General features: G+C 43.4%; 1 protein-coding gene across 7 annotated transcripts in view; it reads left to right on the plus strand.

Annotated features, from left to right (window-relative positions):
* nlgn2a (neuroligin 2a) overlaps positions 1 to 21,355 on the plus strand; it is a 201,680-nt gene that overhangs the window by 106,149 nt on the left and 74,176 nt on the right. For 2 of the 7 annotated variants that reach the window (XM_088407456.1, XM_088407509.1), the window contains exon 1: positions 2,908 to 3,543. The exons of 3 other annotated variants lie outside the window; for them this stretch is intronic. The gene's annotated coding sequence lies outside the window, so the exon portion shown is untranslated. Of the gene's footprint in view, positions 1 to 2,907; positions 3,544 to 15,975; positions 16,048 to 21,355 lie in introns of those variants that run through there. 2 more of the 7 variants (XM_088407481.1, XM_088407464.1) reach the window with 2 other exon arrangements.

Raw genomic sequence — 21,355 nt, forward strand, 5'->3', positions numbered from 1 at the left:
TTTGCGGCCGCGAGCTTCTATACGTCCACGGTGCTTCAATTAACCGTGCGGCGGGGATGAATATATTTATTTCCCCTTTATTTCCTTCTCCAAATGAGATGGGGCTCCCGTTCGTCTGGGTTGCGCTTCTGCGGGCCGGCAATAAAAACAAAAAAGGAAATGAAAGCGTCCAGCCAATTTAATACATTAAAAGTCATTCGTCAACTTTGCCAAGCCCGCCTCTTCGAGCGGAATGGTTTCTTCGCTAACTCTGGAGTGCAAGTTCGATTGGGGGGGTGGGGTGGGGGGCGCAGTTATGCAAGCTGTCTAACTAAACATTTTAACCCATGTGAGTCATTTCGCTCCGTATTTTAGCCAAGGGATGGCACACTCCTGGTAGTGTGAAAACAAAGTGCTTGCGCCATGTTTAACTTTGATATATTGTCAGCAACTGGGTGAAATTTCAGCTCCCTAGTGTGTGTGTGTTTTTTGTTTTTTTTTTTAGGTATGTTTTTCCCCATCATTTTCTCAGTATTTTAGCCAAGGCATGGCCCCATACTGGGAGTGTGAAAACTAACTAAAACTATTCTGGTTGAAATTTCAGCTCCCTAATGTTATTTTTTTAACCTTTTTGGAGTCCAATTTTTCCACATCATTCTGGCGGTATTTTCGCCAAAGCAGGGCACACTCCCGGTAGTGTGATGACTGAGTGGTCATGCCATGTTGAACTTTGACATGTTGTCGCTATTGAGGTGTAATTTCAGCTCCCTTGTGTCTTTTTTTTTCAACCTTTTTTGAGTCAGATTTTTACACATCATTTTCTCAGTAATTTAGCCAAAGGAATGTGCACTCCTGGTTTCATTATAACATAGTGGCTGTGCCTTGTTGAACTTTAATATGTTGTCACCAACTGGGTGAAATTTCATCTCCCTGGTTTCTTTGTTTTGTTTTGTTTTTTTACTTTTTATGGATCAAATTCTTTTCACATCTGGCAGTATTATAGCCAAGGCACTTAAGTGGTTGTGCCATGTGAAACTTTGACATTTTGTTGCCATCTGGGTGAAATTTCAGCTCCCTGTTTTTTTTTTTTTTTTTAACCTTTTTCAGGGGTCAATGTCTTCCACATCATTCTGGCAATAGGTGGTACGAAATGAGTTAAACTACACTGATTAGAATTGGAAATTGCCGAATTTGAACCAAGAATAAAAACAAACATTTACAGTTAAGTTTGTACAGTATCTGTTTTTTGGAATGCTCGATAAATAAATAAATAAACGAATACCTAAGATTGAAAGCCCAAACTCACGAAAGATATGAAAAAATATGTCTGGGATTGAATGAGTTATTTTGCTCTGATTTCAAAAAGTCAATGACTGAGGCATTTTAGGGGCACGCGCGGAAGCTGTTTTTGATTTTTATGAGGATTTGGAGTGGCTCCTTTGAAAAAAGAAAAAAAGAATCACCTCTGGCCCCAGAGCCCACTCCGAGAATAAATCTGGGAGCCGAGTACGCCCAAAGTGAAGTGGGGATGGGGGCTTGTCGCGTTTGATGTGTTTGTCAGCAAACATTTGATGCGCTCCATCAAAAGCGCACGGTGGCGCCTTGGCCTCAGCTGCCTCCCGGGCCGCCCATTAGCGCCACCATTCTATCTTCCGTCAACATGTTGGCGCCCGTGGAAAGTCACTCTTCTCGTTTCCCAAGAAGCGGGTGCTGAATCCGGCCCGTTAGCGCCCCGAGTGTGATGCGGCGCCGGGCGGGGGCCCGCGCTTGGCTGCCGGTGTTGCATCCAGAGGCGCATCTGCGGACGGAACCCAGCAGACTGAAAGCCAGGTAATTAGCGCCGCTTCAGAACACGCTTGGGGAAAAATCACATATATATATATATATATATATATATAAAAAGATAAAAAGATATACAAGTTTAAACAAAAATACACATAAATAAATCAAAATATAATCCATAAACTGAAAATATAAATAAACATATAAATAAATACTGTGGTAACAATGATTCAAAAAACTAAAAAACAAATGGAAATCTTAATGTGGAAATTAAAAAAAAAAAAAAAAATATATATATATATATATATATATATATATATATATATATGTATATATGTGTATATATATATATATATATATATATATATATATATATATATATATATATATGTATATGTATAATCAAAATAAATCATAATCAAAATAAATGTAAATAAATACATTAGAAAAAAAGAAAAATATTAAAACGGCTTTGGGTTTGCTGTAGTGACTGTATCTTTTTTTAATTGAATGATGTAAACATACATTACAGAGTCAGCAACATAATACAATATTAATGAACAGTATGCAGAGATACTAAAAAGATACAAATGAAGTGAAATTAAATTAAACATGGATGGGGATTGTAATAAATAATTCCTTAAAATAGAGCAAAGTACGTTCACTTTTCTTGTTTGCTATTACAGTTCATGTATCAATGTACATTTCAAAGTCAATCAAAAACAATTAAAAATTTTAAAGCGACATCTTACCACTGGCAAGCGAATGAAAATGACGCCTTGTGTTTAGGACTCAGGTAACCAATCAGGGCTCACTTGTGATCATGTGACTTTGGGACCCTGGCGAAAAACGACACGGACAAGTGACAAAATGCATTCATTGTAAGAAAAGGTATTCATTGTAAGAAGTCAAAAATGATGGCTATCGATTGGATAACTGATCAACTTTTTGTCACGTGGTGCAACTCTGACCAATGAAAACAAAAAGCGAAGCAAACGAGCAATCGTTGCGGCCCGATTGCCTTGTAAAGATACTGCCGTATTGAGGTCATAGGCAAGCGTTGCCATGGCGACCCGCTCGGAGTGGAAGAGGAGGCGGAGGAGGAGGAGGACTGCGGCGCGCGCACCGCGTGGCGGGGGCGTGCCGGCGAAGACGCGCACGTCACGGGGGCGCGCGCCCAGGCGGTTCACCTCAGCGGCAGACGAGCGCCAGACGCTCGCCGAACCGCACCGAATTCTTTTGGACCCCCTTTTTTTATTATTATTTATTTCTTTTCTTTTGACCGGGATCGGCCACGACGACGAAGGACGAAGAAAGGCGACTTTGCGAGCACGCGTGACCGACCGAGCTCGGCGATGTGCTTTTCCGCGGGAGGTTCCGTCGCGGCTCGGACGGGCCTGGAATCGCGCCCGAGGTGGACCCAGCTGTTCGGAGATGACGACGAGCGAATGTGCGGCCGTCTTCCGGCTGCCGACGGAAGCTGAGCGCGCGCCCATGCCGCTGCTTTCCTTCTGATTATCCCCATTTATTTTTGTTTTTTTTGGGGGGGGAGGCGGGGGCGCCTTTTGATGTTTGTGTGCGGCTTTACTCTCCGGTGTCATTGCCCCCCCGTTCGACTCCAGAAACGAGGGACTGCTGTCATTTAATTAAGGCGGATTCTTTTTTTTTTTTTTTTGGTGCCTTTTTTTGGATTTTTGCAGCAATGTGAATGGGCTTTTGGGGACACAAATCGAGGAAACAATAAAGGCTCTCCGCAAGCACCTGGGGATCCCAAACGAACAGGTAGGAGCAAGTTTTTTTTCGGGGGGGGGGGCGCTTTGATATTCATGAAATCATTTTAGTAGTGTTGAGCATCTAAATGTGATTTCCGTACTTGAAAATGCAAATTGCGCGTTGCTCACTGCGGCGTCATATCACGCGTGGGGCTCGTCTCGTTTGGTTCCCAAAAGGTCCAACCAGGGTGGAAAGCCCGAAGAATGGAGCGCATTGATATGCCGCGCAGGCTTGCTGCTGTCTGTTGTGGCCCGCGACATGACAAGAACACCTCTGTTCTCATCTGCAGCCTGCCACCATTTTTTTTTTTGGAGGGAGGGGGGGGGGGGGGGGGGGGGGTCTTTTAATGCAGCTCACCTGCCCGGTAGGCATGGCCGCTGCATGTGGAAGTGATGACGTCAAATGAGGACAGGCAAATTGAAATCCCCAGAAAAGAGAATCATATTAAAAACGGAATTATTTTCTGAAATAAAAGGTTCAGCCCTCTTTGACACGGTAAACTCTCAAAAGAGTTGGTTTAAAAATGTTTTAATTTATGTTTAATCTCCCTTTAAGTTGGGGCTAATCAACCCCTATGGACCCAAATCTCTAAATGCATCAAAAATAACGAGTGTATATTCATTATTATTAATAGCTTCATTCTTCAATACCACTTTTTTTTCCACGAGAATTTAAACCTTGATTGGTCACCGATACCAAGTATCGATACCACCAGTACTTTTCTTCTCCCACCACCCCAAATAAAAAACACATAAGCATTGTAACCTCAAAAAATACTTGAATAAATAATGATACTAGTATCAACGGCCATCATCTGTACCCTGAAATAAAACCAGGTATCAGCCTAACACTGGTAAGGACTGCAATCACTAGCACCAGTACTTTGAAGAACCATCAGCCTGGTATAGACGAGTATCGGCTTCCATTGCACCCTGAAATCGGGCCAGGTATCAGTCTGATAATCGATTCCAATATTGACTACCATCACAAATACCAATTCCTTGAAATAAGGCCAGGCACTGGCCCAATTCCGACAATGATATTGACCGCCATTATGAATACCGATACCTTGAGATAAGGCCCGACATTAACCCGATATCGATACTGATACTGACTGCCAGCATGAATACTGACACCTTGAAATAAAGCCAGTTATCGGCCCAATATCAATATCACTATTTGCAGCCAGTGCACGTACCAACACCTTGCAATCGGGCCAGGTATCAGCCTGATATCGATTATAATATTGACAGCATCACGCATACCGACGCCTCAAAATCAGGCCGGGTATCGACCTGATATCGATTCTGATATTGACTGTCATCATGACATGCCAACATTAAATCACGGATACCTTGAAATAAGGCCAGGCAGTGGCTACAATCACGATATGATATTAATTTTATTCATAAGCATTGTGTCATATTTATTGGGTTATGTATGCATACTGTACTTGTATTATTGCATAAATGTGTCCATCTGGATTTTTTTAAAGTGTTTATATGCTAGATATGTATATGCATAGTTATATTTTGTAGTGTTTATACATGATTAAATATAAATGATATATTTAGAAGGTATGTCTGTATATTATGCGTTTATATTAATAGTGGCTTCATATATGACAAAACAGCATACAGCATTACTGTATATTAATTTTCTTAATAAGCACTGTGTCGTATATTTATGTAACCATAAATAGTATACTAATATATATATATATATATATATATATATATATGTGTGTGTGTGTGTATATGTGTGTGTGTGTGTTTGTGTGTGTGTGTGTGTGTCTGTCGGTTGTCCCCCGAAGCCACACGAGAGACGCAACGTGTGCAAGCAACCCTCAGAAGACACGTCGGCCATGTTTTGCTTGTCATTGACTTGATTGCGGCGTGAAAGCAAGGCCAGCGCGCGGTGTCATGTAAACACTTGACGCGCATGGCGACACTTAACCCGTGAAAGGAAAAGGGCCCGGCGTCTTCCAGCCGTCAAGACCATATGGACTTGCGAGACGTACGGGCGCCGCCAGTCACTTTATCGCCGCCGCTCATCATTTGCACAAGTCCGCTGTGTGTTTGTCCGTCGCTTGCCCGAGCGTCTGGTGGCACCGCATCAACCGTTTACTGCCCGAATGGACCAGAGACTCCAATTGAGTTTTTTGTTTCACTGGCGTAGTCATACAAGGTGTTGCGGAAGCAAACACAAAGTGGCTTCGGGGGTTTGTGCTTGCCTTGCACATAGTACAAGAAAGAGGACTTTCTCTGCTAGTACTTCTATTTGTCCCAGTCTTTTCCGTGTCTTCGTTCCTTTCCTGTCCGCCTCCTTATGCGGTATTTTTGGATCATTTTCTTCCACATTATTCTGTCAGTATTTTAGCCACGGAATGGCACGCTGCTGCTAGTGTGAAAGTGGTTTTGCCGTGTTGAACTTTGACATGGGTTAAATTTCAGCTCCCAAATGGATTTTGTTGACCTATTTTTGGGTCTGATTCTTCCACATCATTCCAGTCGTATTTTAGCCAGGGGATGCCACAGTACCGGTAGTGTGATAATTAATTGGCCGGGCTATGTTCAATTTTGACATGTTGTCACTATCTGGGTGAGATTTCAGCTTCCTGTGTATTTTTATTTTCATTTTTTTACCTTTTTTTGGTAGCAGTATTTAGCCAAGGAATGGCACAATCCTACTCGTGTGATAAAAGAGAGGTTGTGCCATGTTGAACTTTGACAGGTCATTATCTGGCTGAAATTTCAGCTCCCTTGTGTATTTTCATAATCTTTTTAGGGTCTGATTCTTCCACATTATCCAGCTGTATTTTAGCCAAGGGATGGCACAGTACCAGTAGTGTGATAAAATTGGGGTCGTGCCATGTTGAATTGGAACATGTTGTCACCATCTGGGTGAAATTTCAGCTCCCTCGTGTATTTTTATTAAATCTTTCAGGGGTCTGATTCTTCCACATCTTTCCAGCTGTACTTTAGCCAATGCATGACACAGTTCCAGTTGTGTGACAACTAAGTGGCTGGGCCATGTTAAACTTTGACATCTTGTCATCATCTGGGTGAAATTTCAGCTCCCTGGTATATCCATTAAATGTTTTATTCTTAACTTTTTTTCGGCCAGATTGTTCCACATCATTCCGGCAGTATTTTTGCCAAGGGATGGCACACTACTGGTGGGTAGCGTGATAACTAAGTGGTCGTGCCGTGTTGAACTTTGACATGTTGTCACCGTTTGGGTGAAATTTCAGCCCCCTGCTTTCGATGTTTTCTGTTTGTAAAATGCCTATAAGGCAAAGAACAAAGAATTGGACAAAATACCGCACAAGGGTTAAAGCTTGAAGTATAGATGATTTCACTTAATCAACTAATTAATCATTCAAAGTTGAGTCGATTAATCGCAATGTTTTTTTTGGGCTTGAAATGCGTTGAAGCGCCGATGCGGAGCCGCGATGGCTTCAATAGGAAGGCCAGAGCCGGGTCCAACGCGCCACTGCTCTCTTCTCGGCCCGCCACCATGACCCCAGCTGGGATCAATGAACATTTGTTGCTCTTCTCCGGGAACAGATAAAAGCTCCAAAGGTCCACGACTGCCACACACCCTGGACCATCCTACTAAGATTAAGGTCTTGTCTAACATACACGGAATCAGGGCCATGTAAATTCATGAGTATTTTATTCCTTCAACCTCTCATTGTTCAGTGGCATCAATTCTATCCATACATTTGTAGATTAAATGTATTAAGACCCACAAAAAATTGAAAATTGATATGCTCTGTTTTTGTAGTCTGCGGCGTAATGATGAAACTTCAAAACACTTTAACCGGTCTCTACCGACACCTAGTGTTTTGAGGTGAAACACAAGTCAACAAAGAATTTGATCTTTGCTGACATAGTTTGACTGCCGCTCAACGGATTGTTGCAAAAATCGCCAGAAAATCAGTCATAAATCCTATTAAAATATATCGCCAAAAATGTCATGGTTTTATACCGTCCAAAAATTGGACAATGGTTACGTATGTACACAAAATCTCACATGTCCAGCTGCAATCACACAGCCGTGTCGTAAATGTTGCATTTTGAAATATTACATCCTCGATGAACATCGACGTTCATCATGGGACGTCGGAAAAGATTTTCGGCCCTGCTGAATTGGGTCGCGGCCGTCGGAACAACCTTCACGCAAGACGGCGAGCGAATTGCCGCGAAATATAAGAACCGGAAGTGACGAATGCGGAAAAACAAACGGGGCGAAAATCGAAGCCTTTATAACCTTTATGAAGAACAGTGACAATCATTTTTTTTTTTTTTTTAACTTTGGTGCTGGACGTAATGGCTACCTGGACGGAGGAGCGTGTAGGGATCCATCCTGAGTCAAAATAAAATGAAAGCAGTCTGTTTATTTGCATATAAAAAGTAAAAAAATAACCGACATTGCATCCACCGATTCAATGCATGAAATGTACATCACACAGTAAGATCAGTGACCGTCGCCCCCTATGGCACGGAGGGGTACTACATCAAACACATGCACAGAATCTAGGGCCTGGCCTGACTGCAGTGTGTTCCACTGTTTTTTTTTTCTTTCTTCCTTTGACAGAACCAAAAAAAAAAAAAAAAAAGGTCACTTTGAGGAACATGAAGACTTCCTATGGAACAATGAGATGTTTTGTATCCCCCTTGTAAGGCTGGCGGGCTTTGACTGTCAGGATGTGGGCCATTAGTGGAAGCGAGAGGCCGGTTCTCACGCGGAGAGTTTGCCAGCCCGCTTTCGGCCAGGCAATTTTCCGTGTCGCGCCGACGGCTCGCTCGGGCGAGTCGGCGGCTGACAGTGACGAACGAGCGCCTCGGCTTCGGACTTTTCACGCTTAGCTGACGCCAAGCGGCCCGTGGATGCTTGTTGTCAGTGTCGCGACGGGCGCGAGATGAACGGCGACGATACGCGAACGCACAAGATGCCGCCTCACAATTTTTGGATTGGAACCAACGAAAGGCTGAAATTTGCCGCTCGCGTGTCGTCCGGCCCTCAAAGAAAAGAAGGGGTCAGTCTGTGGCGCTTCAAGGCCGTAGCACGTCCTTTGGTGACGAATGTTCGCCAAGGCGAGACCGCTTTTCAGCCCGAATCCGTTTTGAGCAGGTAGCGCTCGGCACGTAAATGTCAGCGGCCGGCGCTGAACTTTACTGCACGCACCAATCTACTTGGCCCGCAGCTTTATCATCCTGCTGGGAAAAATGAAACCCTTGCGCTGCCCTTCACGAGTCACATACGCACAATATCCACACTACCTCAGGTCCGAAGAAAAAAAGAAAAAGTTTTAGAACAGAAAAGCATGTTTTTTTTGCGTTTTCAAGAAATTTCCTCAAGTTGAATCGGAGAAACAACCAAGCCACGTTATGTTGTCACAACAAACAGTTTTCTCAAACGATTATAAGTTTGTTTTTGATGCAGTTTTCCCAGATAAAACATATATTTTTCCTCCCCATCCACAAAGTTACACCTTAAAGCCGCCAAGGAAATAGTTCAAGAAAAAAAACGTGGAGACTCCGTGTGAGGGAGTCAAATGTTTAGGTCCATCTGTTGAGGCCAAAATCGCCATGTTGGTCTCGGCCGTGTCTGGAAAATTGCGATACTGACTCAGATTATTCAGAATTTGGCCAAGAAATTTCCTCAAGTTGAATCGGAGAAACAACCAAGCCACGTTATGTTGTCACGGAAAACTGTTTCCTCAAACTATTCAAAGTTTCCTTCAAACCGTTTTTGATGCTCTTTTCTGATCAAACATTTCTCAGTTTCAAAGATACACCTTCAAGCTGCCAAGCAAATCGTTTAAGAAAAAAAATGAGCAGAATCCGTCAAATTTTCAGGTCCACCCGCATCACCATGTTGGTCTTGGTTCACCTGTTAGCCTGGTGTTCCGGTTTTTGCAGTTTTCTTTGGCTTCTGCTGTTTGGCATCAGCAAGACCGGCACCAAAACAAAGCAAACGTCGTAAAAGACGTATGAACGTAGAGGCAAACGGCTCAGCATTAGCAGGAGAAAGATGCGTGCCGGCGTCAGGCTAATTAGGCTTGCTAAGGGAGTGCAACCTTGATGGCGCGCCGGCGGCAGAGCAGATTGCCTCACCGGGAAGCGCGTTAGCGCGTATCGCTGCGAAACGGCTGCCGGGATTGGATGGGGACGCCGGGGCCGCTCGGCCTCGTCGCTTGCAGTTCGGGCTGAAGACGCGGAAGAAAGCAAAGCGTCGCTCCCCCGGCGCCCGCGTAAAACCTTTCCCTTCCGTTTGGGCTCCCACGCCAGGGACTCAAGCGAGGAGCGGAAGAGGCCCTTTCAAAGCCTGCAAATCAGCAGGATTTGGATGGTTTTTTTCTCGCCCGGTCTCTCTTCCATTCCCGACACATGCACGGTTTTGTGGAGTACTCTATACATTTTTTTTTTCAGATTTAAGATGATATTTGTAGCTATGTTCATGTATTTGATCCTCACATTTTTACATATAATATATATATATATATTAGATCTGGTACACCAGGTCTAGTTTTCTAGGTCTAGTTATCTCACTTTCGTCTCTGTTCTGGTGTCGTGTTAGACTGTTGTCCTAGTTCCTTTCGAGGTCTAGTTCTAGTGCTCTTTGCAGTTCTCGTGTTTGAGGTCTGGTTCTCTAGGTGTAGTTCTCTTGTTTTTGGTCCCAATTCTGCCGTCATGTCAGACTGACTTTCTCTTTATTTTCAAGGTCTAGTTTTGCAGTTCCGGTGTCCCAGGTCTAGTTTTCTCAGTTCTACTGTCATGTTAGCTCTTCTCCTGGTTCCGTTCAAGGTCTGGTTTTGCATTTTAGTGTTCGAGGTCAAGTTTCGTAGGTCTAGTTATCGTTATCAGTTTTCCGCCGTCACGTCAGACTGTGCTCCTCGTTCCTTTCGAGATCTAGTTTCCCAGTTGCGGTGTTCCGCGTCTAGTTTCCTCAGACGAGCGATCCCTGTTTTTAGTCCCAATCCCGCTCCTCGCGCGACACATCCCGGACCGCCAACACAATCCCAACACCTTCCTTTTCCTGGGCACGGAGAATTTTCTTGATGAGTAAATCTCAGAATGGATTTTTTTTTCCAAAGGTCTCCCCGAGACCGCCCAACGGATTTCCTCCTTGACAGCTTATGTTTACAAGACTTTGACAGATCCAAAGGCGGCGAGGCGGTATTGATCCTCAAGCTGAAATCATCGCTAACATGAACAAATTCCCCCCGCGGCCCCGGTCCATTTCATTACGCTCGGAAGCGTCCGCGGCGGACCCTGCGCTCCGAGTCCAAACGCTCTTCCCGGCCATCCCTCGTCCTTCCTCTCGTGCCTCTGGCCCTCCCCGTTTCCCCCCTCTCCACTTAATTAACCCATTGATCAGGGCGCACATAAATTAGCCGTCCAGAAAGGCCTTTCAAGAAGACTCGGCCGTCTCTTCACGCCTCTCGCGCTCTCTCCGCAATTTGCCGCCGCCGTGCCGGCAAGCCCGCCTCGGCCAAAGCGGGGCTCGCAGAATATATTTGAAGGCCGTCGGCGTGTTTTGTCTTTTTCTAAATTCACTGTGGAAAGACGGAGATGGCGGACATGGGATGCGGAGTTGGGCGGAGGTCAACGCGGCTCTGGCACAAGCGCCTCCATTCATCAGGCTCACAAAGCGCAAGCTTTTCATGGCGGCCCTCTCGTGGCTCAAAAGCTTCGCCCCCGCCCCCCCTCTTCCTTCCTCCCCGTCTTTTCTTTTGCCTCAATTAGGAGGATCTCGAAGGTGGTCGCCGTCAAGGACCCCGCTTCCATATTCCTGACGCTTTTCCTGTTTACGTCCGAAAGCGAGGGATTAGATTTGATTTTAAAGCGTGGCGGGAAAGGTTTTTCAGAAATAATCGCGTAATCATGCAGGGAGTGACGGAAACGCGCCGTTTTGGCGCTAAAGTGACGTTAGCGACTCGTTCTGCTAAATTCTTCAAAGAAAACACTCGAGAAGGACTTTGTTTGTTTTTTTCAGGACCGACATCGATTAATAGCTGCCGAGACGACTGATAATTCATATTTGCAATCAATATTCGTAAACTGGAACACTGAGTTTGGTTAAATGTCTTTATGAATGCGATCGTTGATCCACTTTCAGATTTGAATAAAGTGATTTTTTTTTATTTTAGACAACTAGATACTGTAACTATGTCTTATCTAAAAAATTGGAACGAAATTTCCTACAATGTTAAACTTCAACAATTAAACGTGCTTAAATCAGTAAATCAACTTCATCCAAATCTTCAAACGAACATCATTGTTTAATGTTGACTTATTTTTGTTTTCAAATACATTTCAAACAAAAAAAAAAGGTGCAGAGTGTGCAGGCTCAGCAGAATCTCTTATCAAGTTAGCTGAAATTTTTAAGAATTTGTTTTGAATTGACATATCGACCATCAAATGCCCATATTTGTCAAATGGCAATTATCTGTGCCGGACCCCATGATGGGTGAAATTAGCTCTTTTTTTTTTTTTGCAGCTGTATTGTTAAACGAGGAGTAAAATGACCCTGGCGGCATAGACACATTTACTGGGCCGTAAGAATGTAATAAGATCCTGTCAATTTGATTGTTCCTGTTATTATTCTCATGATGATGATTATTATTATTGAAGTTGTTATTATGACAATAATAAATGTAAAAGATATGTTTTTATAGTAAAGCAGCAAACTTTGTGAGAGGGCTCATAGATCCAAAATAAAGTGTACCACAAGTGCAAAACTGCCTTAGTATGCTTTTATTTTGAAGTTCCTCCCGCAAGTATAGCAGTGAGAACGGTCAACTTGACAGTCTTTGCCTTCCCGAGAGTGAGAAGTTCGCGATTGTACACAACACGGTGTTATTTTTAACGAATGTATTTTTTTTTACGATGAGTTACTTCCTCTTGGCCTCGGGTGAGGTGTAGGGCAGAGATAGTTGCTGCTGCTTGTATCTCTCGTTCTGTAAGCGTTTGGGATTGATGTTGATTGGGTTGTTGGCCCAGAGCGCCGGAGGCGTGGTCCCCGCAGACCCAAGTCCTGAGGGACCTGACGTGGGCTCCAGAAGGAAGCTAACAGCACCTGCTATTCCCAGGAGGTCTCTGCTTAGTTTCCCAAATCAGAGCCTTCTCAGGAAAATAGGATAAATCTCCGTTTTTTTAATTAATGTATTTATTTATCAATGTATGTATGTATTTATTTATTCATTTTTACTAACCAGAGGTGGGCAACTTACATTTTTTTGCTGGTCTCAACATTTGCCCCGCCTCCTTTTCATCGTCAGGCCATCATTTTTTTTTAAACTATGTCTGTCATGAGTGCAACATGAAAAGAAAGCCAGACAACACTAGGATATAATACACCACCATGTTTAATGCAGGGGACAAGAGTGCAATCACGAATCATATCCACTAGATGGCATTATCATGCTTTACTTGAACCTCATGGTGCCTGCGCTACAACTATAGAAGACGGTTTCATTAACATTTGTCTAAATTTCATCCGTCACATACACTACAAGTGAAACAAAGTATGGCTAAGGTTGAATTTAGTTAAAAATCTTTAATTCTCTTTAATAATCTTTAATTAATCTTTAATCTTTAATAATCTTTAATTACGGAATTAAAAGACGGTCATTTGACGTCATTTCCATCCCGACGTGAAAATAGCATTTCCGACATTTTGAATTCATTTAGCATTCCCGTCATTTTTCTGACGAACGTGTGGCCACCCCAGCGATGAATTTTCTTTTTCTCCGGCTTGCTTTTTTCCCAGTCTTGTAGCGCCATGTCAAGCGGGCGACCGGCACTACCTCAGCGGTCAACCGGCTGACCGAGGTCAAGGCATCGAGCGCCCCTGCCATAGATCTTCCGTTTCGCTTCTTTTCTTTGAGACCGATGTCAATTTGTACACCCACTCGGATGATAATTCAAGCTGTGTTGTTGTGCGTTCCGTCTCTCTTTCTCAACTCAGCACTCTTCTTCCCGATAACATGAAAAGGCGCACAAAGCCGCGCGCCTCCCATGCGGTCTCCACTATAAAAGGGAGTGAAGATTCAAAGCTACGCAGTGCCTGCAGGGCCGAGGGAAGCGGAGCAAGCCCAGAAGGTGCTGGATGCAATCCTTTTCGCTCCCCAAATCGTAGCGCTGTTGCTAGGGCTCCTGGGATAGAGTCTCGTCTCATTTTGATGCCTTGTAAAAATGTTGACTGTGTGGTTTTTTTGGGTGTTTTGTGAGCATTTTGTGTCACCTGCTGCTGTTGCGTGGATGATAGCGGAAATATTCTTGCTGGGGCGAAGAGCGGCCGTCGTCGTGGTTGGGGCACATTAGGGGAGATTTTGACCCAACTCTGGCTTTTTGATGTGTGAAATCAAAGGGAAAGCATACCAAAAATATCCGCAGGAGGCTAAAATATTGCGTAGATTGTCAAAACATGACAATTTTCAATATGCCGTGCCGCCGATCCTTCTAAATGCTTGCAAACGGGAGGTGGAGAAGTACACCCTATATGTATCCAATCTAGCCCATGTCAGGCTTATTTACTGCCATTCAAAATCGAAAATATTATCCATTTTGGACATATCGTAAACCCCATGTTTTATCATGCATTTCCCCCAATTTTTCCATGAATCCTTTCAACGGCAACTCACAAACGAGATGCAATGAAAATGTTTGTGTCGACACTCCAAATCCACCGGGTGTCGCTAGCGGCCAATGTATGTCATTTGCAAGCCTTTCACTGACTTCGATGATTGGCTTAGCCTGGACTCCCATCATTTAAAAGTCTTCAAAAGTCTTAACACTCTAATTATGAAATGTAAAGTATTCCTAGTTCAATTTTATAATATATAACAATATACGGTGTAGTTACTTTTGCTCTTATCACTTTTTTACAATTTTTGGAGGTAAAGGTGTCGTTGGTCCCCCTACCCTCCCAAAAAAAAATATCTAAATGTATGTTTGGTGAGGGCTGATGCCACTGAACAAATTCCTGGGGGTTCAGAGGAAAAATAAACAGGAGTACCTCTACTTACAAACGCCTGTTGTTTAAAAAAAATTCAGCTTACCTCGCCGAAAAAATATCGTCTCTAGTCACAAGAGATAATCCAGGATACAAAAGGCAACATTATTGGCATATAATATGAGACACGAGACACCAGTGCTCGCGCCAGCATGACTGTGATGTAATTTGTCATCACAACCCTTGATGTACCACCGAAAATTTACACTGTAGAAATAACAAACCTAAAACTGACATTAACTCCAGCAAACATTGTACATACCAACATAAAAACACATTTATAACATCCCACTTTGGGTTTTGGCATCTGACATTAGCGTGGTTAGCACTTCGGTAGCACTTTAGCAATAACATCACACAGGAAGCACGTTGCATGATCCCAAAGTAAACTTACATGCTCACAACAATTCAAGAAATCAATATTATTGCTCCTGTTAACTTGTAAATGACACCTGGAGGACTGGACATGTCAAATAAAAATGAAATAAGGTTATCTGCACTCATCACCAATGCACCAGCACCATCTCAAGGCCAACGAGTGAACTGCATTCTTATTGTCACCTGCTACCATGAATATAATGAATTTCAAGGGTTTAGGAGCATTTTGAACAGATTTACTTCCGGAAGGTTCACGTTTACTTCCGAAACGAATTAATTTGGTACGTTGAAGTATCACTGTATAAGTATTTGATGACGTGACCTTTTCAAAGTCAGCCCAAGTTGGGTGATGATAAGGCCAGGTTAGTGAAAAATCCCCAGACACCCGGGGGGGTTACGCGGACCAAGCGACTCTTTGGGCTCTCTGCGCTGGGCCTTTCGCGCGCGCGCGCGGGTTTGCTAGCCTCGGGCGCATTTGGCTGTCGCTGTCACTGCGGCGTGAGGGTAAATATGTTTTGGGGAATAATGGGCTCTGCCAAGTGCCGGCGATGGCCCCGCAGTGTGGCCCGGGCAACGCTTGTGAGGCTGTTCCATTCGGTCATGTCAAAGCCTTAATTCAAGGTCGGTCACGACGGATGCGGAGTTGCGCGCAACCAGTTAAATAGGACTCTTCCAGGCGTGAGAGGAAAATGTTCCCCCGGGGTTCCGCCGGCCAAGGTGAAGCGTAAGACAATCCGATGGGCCGTGGTGCCTTTCTTTGGTGAAAAACGGAAGCATCGAACTGCGTCGGTGCAGCGCTTTTTTTTTTTTTTTTTTAATGTCCGTCCTTTGGGGTACTTGTTTTTCTTAGAAAGCCGCACAAAATGCACGTGCTGCTCTCCTTGCCATCAAATCCGCCAATGCAAATCAACAACAAGCTCATTTCAATGATGTGCCCTGTGAAGTATTTTTTTTCAAAGAATGATTTGATGAAAAAAAAATAGAATTCAAAGGAGAGTGTGTTTTTTCATAGCCCGTCTATTTTTTTCTCTCCAGATAATTCCATTCCACTGACTGTCTGTTTAAAGAAGAGCTGATTACTATTGGACTCTCTTCTAGAGGTGAGAGGTGTGTGCAGCTCCCAATATGCCAGTAGGATATCAAAACACGAGAGCCAGCATAGTAGCAATGAACTCATTCAATGCCAGGCACGTATTTACACGTTTTTAAGAGTCCAGACATGAAATCCCAGATACTTTAAATAGTAAATCGATTCTTGAGTATGTTAATTTCTTGATACTTAGGTATTAAATCGATACTTGAGTATCTAGGATTGAATGCCTGGACTTTTAAAAAACGTGAAAATACGTCTCTGGCATTCATTGAGTTAAGAGGGTTAGTGCTTGCTTTGTTTGCTCTTTCTTTTTTTTCATTTTTAAAGAATGTAGCATTATTTCAACATATATGTTTTAAAAGATGGGTGGTCAAAAAGATGATGCGGCAGAGAAAACCTGAGATAGGTTTTGGTGCTCAAAACAGCTGTCAGACTAACTCAACATAAATTGTGTTGAATGGAAAACTAATATTTGAATACATACGACACCCTATAAATAGTTTGGTTAAAAATAGCCCAATCATGAGTCAAAAATGACCAACCCAGCATTTGATGGATCTTTTTGTACAACACTACCTTAAATATTTGAATATTGGTCAAATTGACCCAAATGGTCCAACCGGGTCCTATTTTGATCCATGGTTGGGGTACAGTATGTTCGACCCAACAGTTTTACAATGGGTGTAGCAAATTAATTTTAGATCCAACCTATCAAATGTTGGGTTGAAAGAGGGTCATAAAAAAACTGAATATTTGTGTCAATCCAGCCCCTTTTTTTGTGGGGTTTCATACAGAACACAGCAAATTTTTGAAGTTGTCTTTGATTTGACCCTAATATTGGGTTGTAAACAGTTGGTTTGAAAACAACCCTATTAAGAGTCATAAAATGACTCAATCTATGCGTCAATTTGACCCAACTTCCTGGATTGTTAAACAGTGTCCAAATTTTTTTTTGCAGCACAGAAACTTGGGTCCTATCCATCCAATTCTTGGGTTGCCATTTTTGACCTGTCGTTGGGTTATTTTCAACCCAATTTATTCTTTATCCTCTGTGACAACATCCCCGAGGGCGGATTAGATGAGCACATAGTCCCATAGAACATTTTTGGTCCTGGTACTGCAAGACATAGACGATGCTCCCTCGGGACCGGTAATGCCTCGGTTCTGTCAGGACTCCACTCGCGCGCGCATCAGCGTTTGATGCTCTCGGACCTGACAGTGCGGGAAAAACCGCGGAGAGCAGCTTGCGAACGAGGGGGATTCTGCATCTGTAATTTCGGACCAAACTGCGTGCTGCCTACGAGTTGGGACGACAGATGAAGATGCGCGGAAGCGGTGATGATGATATTCGGGGGGGGGGGGGGGCACGTGTGGGATAGCAAAGGGAATGCGGGATGAGGGAGCGGCAAAGAAAAAGAGCTGAAAGGAAGACTTTTGGTGCATGGGTGGAAGTGGGGGTTGTGGTGGTGGTGGTGGTGGTGGGGGGGGGGGGGGGGGGGCGATGCTGCGGCAACAAGATGAGACCGTGAAAGCAAGAGGGAATGGACAAAGCTGCAACGCTGGATAAAAGCCCACGATGGAGATTTGATAGTGTGAAAGAGACGGAGAGAGTGCATTAGGGAACAAAACCATGAATGATGCATCAAAGGTTCCACTGTTTGAGTTATTGGGGCCGAGACGGCGCCGGTCGCTAAAAAGGAATTTCATAAAAAAAATAAAAAAGAAGAAGAGGCCGGTGTCAACACAAGAGAAATGGAGGATTACCCAGGATGGCGGGAAGACCGAGAAAAGATTGAGCCAAGGGGAACAAATGGCAGATTACTGGGGCTATTCCTGGACCGGGGCAAAAGGGAACAGAACAATGAATACATACATGCACTGTAAATGAATACGTGAGAGAGAATGTGCGTGAGAGAAATGTGTGTGTAGTATAAGAAAAAAATGTGTCGCTTGGAGTGAGTGTGTGTGTGCGTGTGTATATGTGTTTGTACCTTGAGAGTGCATGTGTGAGAGAGTAGTTGTGTGAATGAGAGATATGTGTGAGAGCTTGAAACGTGTGTGTTGTGTGAAATTTATGCGTAGTGTTAGAGAAATGGGATAGTGTGCGTAGTTTGAGTTTGTGCATATAGTGTAATACCTTTGGGTGTGTAGCATGAGAGAATTTTTCGCATGAGAGAAATGTGAACGTGTGAGATTAATTTATGAGGGGTTGTATTTGTCGGAGAAAATTTGTACAGTATGTTAATATTTGTGTACGAGCAAGAAAGAAATGATTGAGAAATCTCGAACTATCTAAGTTGTAATGTACTAATTGTGTAAGAATATTTGCGTGTGAGAGAAATGCAATGTAATGTGAGAAAATATTTGCATGTAGTGTTAGGTAAATTGTGAGCGTGAGGGAAATATGAGTGCATGTGTGTATAAGAAAAGGCAAATTATGTGTGAGAGTAACCTTTGTGTATGTTTGAGACATTATGTTCTACAATGTGTGTGGAAATATGCAAGTTTGTGCATGCTGACAGAAATGTGTGAGAGGAATTTGTGGCTGTATATGTGTGTATGTCAAGTGAGAAAATATGTGCAATAATGTGAGGTATTGTATGTGTGTAGTGTGAGAAAATTGAGTGTGCACGCGCATGAGAGAGAGCAATTTTTCGCATGAGAGGAACCCCTGTCTCACATTGAATTTTGAGAGAATATGTTCAGCGTTTTTGTAGTGTGAGGAAATAAACGAGTTTGTGTGTGTTGAGTGTAATGTGTGTATGAGAATATATTCATGCGTCGTGTTGGAAGATAATATGCGAGTGTGTGTGTAGTTGAGAGAGAAATGTCAGTACATTTGTTTAGTGTGAAAAAAAATCAAAGTGTGAGAAGTCTGAGCATGTGGGCGAGAAACGTGTGTGTGGGAAATTTGGAAGATTATGTGTGTGCATGACTTGTGTCCTGTGAGAAAGTTGATTGTGTGAGAGAAATTGAAGCATGTCTATGCTTTGTGTGAGAACATGTTGATGCCAAACGTTGTATGATAGATAATATGCGAGTGTGAGTGTGGTAGTACAGACAGAGAGAGAGAGAGAAATGTCAGTACATGCACGTAGTGTGAAAAAAATGTGAGTGTGTGAGAAATCTGTGCATGTGTGTTCTGTGAGAGAGACAAACTGAGAGATAAGCTGATTAAAATGAAAGATAGGTCATAACGCTGTCACACTCCCCTGTCTGTGGATTGAACACACACAAACACATTTTCCAAACTCCTCTCTCACATACTCTCACATACTACTGTCTACGGTGCCGACTTTGAAATTTGCCTGTGCTAAAATGATTTTAGTCTGGCCCGCCTTCATCTTTAAATCCGCCAGTTGCGGTCCGACGGCGCCCGGCGCGGCGATGATGGGCTGTGGGCCCGGTTCTCCCCGGCGGAGATGGGGACCGTCCCCGTTGGCAGGCTTCCAGATTAGCCTGGAGGGAAGCAGCGAGCGCGCCTTTCAAGTCGGACCGCCCGGTCAGTTCCGAGCTTTGGTGAAACCTCGGATGAGATCCTCCTTTGGCTCCTTGCGAGCGGCGAGTGATCCAAGTGGCTGCTACAAACAAAAAGTTCAGGACCAAATGAAATCGTACCAGAAGCTCTTTCTCCAAAAACTTTTGAAAGCACACATGCTCAAACTTTCTCTTCTTTTTGCTCATCTTTAAATCATTTATTTGATTCGTCTTTCACAGCGGAACCTTTCTTTTTTCAGTAAAACATATCTGCTAGCGAATTGTGGAGATAACCCAGTAAAAAATAACTTTTTACGTCTATAGCCGTCAGTGGCAATGAATGTTGATATTTTCTTGATGAGCAGATCTTGCGGTGCGCGAATGGCGGTACGTGAAGGCACTTCAGGGGTATGTGAGAATTTGACAGTTTCTCTGGCTATCAGCAAATAGTTTAATTCTTTTCAAATTAAGAGCAAAACAATCGGAACATGAATGAACTTATTCCTAAGATGCGTTATAGTGACCCTTTTACTCCTTTTCTAAAATCGGGGTACGTAAAGGGATTTCAGGGGTTACATGAGATTTTAACCATTTCTGTAGCTGTCACTTCATCTAATTTCATATTTTCTTTTCAAATTAGGATCAAATTATTGGACCATGAAGCAACTAAAATGTGTTCTAGTGGCTCCTTGCTTTTCTCAAATCAGGGTACGTGAAGGTAGTTCAAGGGGTGCGTAAGATTTCTACAGTTTCTGTATGTATCATTACGGTTTGTTAAATGTTTTCTTTTCAAATTAAGAGCAAATTTATTGGAACAGGAAGCAACCTCTTGCTAAAATGTGTTATAGTGACGCCCTTTAACCTTTTCTCAAATGGGGGTATGTGGAGGCACTTTGGGGCCTACATGAGGTTTTGACCGTTTTCGGAGCTATCGTGACATCTAATTTACTGTTTTCCTTTCAAATTAATATATTTCTGTTATAATTTCTTATAGTGACACCTTCCTTCATTTTCTCGGTATGTGAAGTTTTTTTGAGGGTACTTGAGATTTTAAGTTTCTGTAGCGATCATGACATCTAGTATGTTGCTTTCTTTTCAAATTAAAAGCAAACCAATTGGAATATGACACAACCTCTTGCTAAATTGCATACCTTCATTTTCTCAATGTAAGGAATGAAACGCACCACGCCGGCAGATCAAATTTTCCGAATGTAAAACCAGGGACAGGAGAAGTTCATTGAAAATGGAATCTCCCCCAAATTCTCACCAAATCAAATCAAGCGAGTCAATCTGATGACCGGATGTGACTTGGAGAACAACTGGGAGAATTCCCATTCGGCTTCCGTTAGCAAACCGCTAATCCGCTACTCGGTTCAAGTTAGCGCCGACCGGTAAGGGTGTACAGTATGCTTCCCTTTTTGATGGTGCGGTTGAAATGCATTCTGGGAAAGATTGAAAGCGAAGCAGCCATGCATGCAAATGCAAATGGAGTATCCCTATTTTTACACAGCGCTGGGATCGAATAGAGGAGCGGCGTCGACCCCCCCCCCCAGCTCAAGGGCGCCACGCAAGGACATGTTCAAAATGCACTCAAGCATGCTACATGCTAGCAAGCTAACAAAGGCAAGGATGCACATGCATTGAAAATGGAAGGCCCTATTCTAGCCACGATGGGCTGACTCTTGCCGCCGTTTGGCGTGCATCATTGCAGCTGCTCTGCATATTTATCAGTGGGAGGTGTGCCAAAGCCATGGCGCCACTCCACGGCTCACGGCGGGCTAATGCGGCCATTTAAATAGCCCCCCCCACCCACCCTCTGCTTTCTGCCTGCTCCAATTTACGATA

Source organism: Hippichthys cyanospilos, chromosome 1 (assembly GCF_059441005.1).
Source record: "Hippichthys cyanospilos isolate Australia breed blue-spotted pipefish chromosome 1, RoL_Hcya_1.0, whole genome shotgun sequence".
Lineage (NCBI taxonomy): Eukaryota > Metazoa > Chordata > Actinopteri > Syngnathiformes > Syngnathidae > Hippichthys > Hippichthys cyanospilos.